This window comes from Dicentrarchus labrax, unplaced genomic scaffold, assembly GCF_905237075.1.
Source record: "Dicentrarchus labrax unplaced genomic scaffold, dlabrax2021, whole genome shotgun sequence".
NCBI lineage: Eukaryota > Metazoa > Chordata > Actinopteri > Moronidae > Dicentrarchus > Dicentrarchus labrax.
The window spans coordinates 878,786-881,532 of NW_026136717.1; the positions used below are offsets into that span (position 1 = coordinate 878,786).

Consider the following 2,747-nt stretch of genomic DNA (forward strand, 5'->3'; position numbering starts at 1 on the left):
GTTTTTATACCACGCATAATGTAAAATTATGGTTAAATTTGAGCATAATTACACTTAATAATTTAAGTGATATCTATATCACTATATCATAGGTCAAAACATTGCTAGATACGGCTGCATTATAAAATCGAAAAGTGGCACTAAATGAAAGCCGTTTGGCAGCCTAGAAAACCACCTGAGCTGGGTAAAATAATCTGGTTCAATAAAGAGAGCGCACAACTCATTGATATGAGTTGTTCTCTACAGTAGTGATCTACTGTAGAGAACATAGCAGGCTGATGTTGAAACAAAATATTACAGGAAGTGTTAGAGCATCTCCACAACTGCAGGTCTTGTGGGGTGTTTCCGGTCTGCAGTGGTCAGTACCTACCTGATTCAAGGAAGAAAAAACGGTGAACCGGAGACAGGGTATGGGGGGGCCAAGGCTCGTTGATGCACGTGTGAAGGCTGGCCCGTGTGGTCCGATCCAACAGACGAGTTCCTGTAGCTGAATAAATTATTGATAGAAAGATGTCAGGACACTCTGAGCATCTCAGTCAATTTTTCCTCATACCACTTGAGGGAGTTGCATACCACCAGTTGTACACGTAGCTTACTATAGTTTGAGAACCATTGCGCTGATTAAAATCTCGTCACATACATATTTATCATCATTATGATGACACAGAGGGCACATTTGGGAGACTTTGGCTGCGATGGCCGAGTGGTTAAGGCGTTGGACTTGAAATCCAATGGGATCTTCCCGCGCAGGTTCGAACCCTGCTCGCAGCGATATTTTTTCTTTTTATGATTGTATCTGACCCGTATATTTGTAAAGACACTAAAACGGAAGTGACTTATATAAGCAATAGAAATAAAGACAGGAAAGTAATTTCCTGCGTTAAGTGTAATATAACTGAAGCCCAAAAGTACGGAAGCCCTAAAGGGCCATGCATTCATAGATTTTATTTCCTCCGTTTTCCAGTGATAAGTTGAGTTAATTTTCTCGAGATAATGACTGTGATATGGTAACTGCAGTCAAACCAGACGTTACTCCGATCTCCGTGGTGAATAAAAAACATACTTAATATCAAGCATTTCTACTGCACTGATGTGGAGAAATTCAATAATAAAAGTCCCATATTTATACCTCCAGATTCCATATTTTCTCATATTTGAGCTACTGTAAAAACACACTCTCAATAATTCCTGGCTATGGATGGTATATTTGACTTCTGCACATCTAATACTACAAGCATACTTAATATCAAGCATTTCTACTGCAACCAAAATATTTTGAAAACCGGAAGTGAATACGCTGTAAATTTAAGTGCGGCTGATTTGACCTCGGAGATCGGAGTAACGGCTGGCTTGACCGCAGTTATCATATCACAGTCGTTATCTCGAGATCTCTAATTAATTATATCGTTATCTCGGGAAAACAAAGTTTCGTTATCTCAAGATCTCGAGAAAATTAACTCGTTAATAAAATGTATGAATGCATGGCCCTTTAGGGCTTCCGTAGGGTATAATACAATGACCTAGCATTATATATTAAACAGCCGGTTTTGCTAAAGTCATGCCTAAGATTGCATTGTCCATTGTAAGAGTCCTCGTTCTTGTCAGTTGTGTCCAAGTGTGAACCTATCGTGACGTCACCCATTGGTTTGTAGAGAACTGTTTTGAAGCCTCAAGTTCCCAATACTATCCAGCTGCAGCCCCAGAGCAGAAGCCCCTGATGTGACACAAGCCCCTGGCATGACAGAAGTGACGTAGCATTTACGTAGCATACCGGAAGTTACTTTTTTCCGGAAGTGGCCTCTTTTTTCAAATTAAAATTAAAAACACTATTTCCCATTGTGATGAATGGTATAGTAAAACTGACAAGAGTAATTTCAGCGTGGTCTTTAAACTACCATTACCTCAAACATCTTAATCTTTCCTGTGTTCCTGTAGTCTGTGTACAGAGATGGATATTATAGCCTACACGTTTTCCTTTTATTACATAGATAACAAAAAAGTGTGTTCATTAGATCAGGTTTAGTCTACTTTTTAAAGATCTAGAAGATCATCAAGGGAACTGCACATCAGAGAATCAAATGAAGGAATTTTGTGTTAAATAAATTTACCCACCAGACATTGACCAAACAGAAATTTTGAGTCTAATTTCTCATGAAAATACAGATTTATAGGGAAAAAAGTCACAAATGGACCTGCATGCCCATGTATATCATTTCTATATATATATATATAAAAAGAAATGATAATATAAATAATGAAAGAACCAATTGTTTGGTCTATGCTATAAAACCCTCACTGACTCAGTCGAATGTGTCATTTCTCACAAAAATCCACATGCTGTGTAAGAACTGATCCCCCCTAAGAAAAATAAAACTATTTGAGACCAGAACTGCTCATCTTTATTAAATATCTATCGTTAAAAGGTACAGTAAGAACTTGCATTTAGCAACAACAACTAAAATTTACAATCACTTCAGAAATGTTTCTGATTGGAGGGCTTTTCTCATTTTTATTTCAAAGTCCTGAAGCCTTTTGGTGGCCTCTGTACTCAGATTTTTCTGGAGGCAGATTTGAAAGAGGTCCAACTCACTGTCAAAAGGAAGAAAATAGAGTCAATAAGCAAATAGTATATTCAATTACTATACACTTCATTATATATGTAAACATATATGTTTAATATCGTCAAACCTCTCTTGTCTTTATCTTTCATTGAAGCATTTTATTAGATAGTACAAGGGTTAAAGTGA

The 2,747-nt window shown here is 37.3% G+C and overlaps 1 non-coding gene across 1 annotated transcript; it reads left to right on the forward strand.

Annotated features, from left to right (window-relative positions):
- Nucleotides 1-689: 689 nt before the first annotated feature.
- On the forward strand, nucleotides 690-771 carry trnas-uga (transfer RNA serine (anticodon UGA)). Its single transcript has one exon. It is a non-coding gene; the product is annotated as a tRNA-Ser (tRNA).
- The last annotated feature ends 1,976 nt before the right edge of the window (nucleotides 772-2,747 follow it).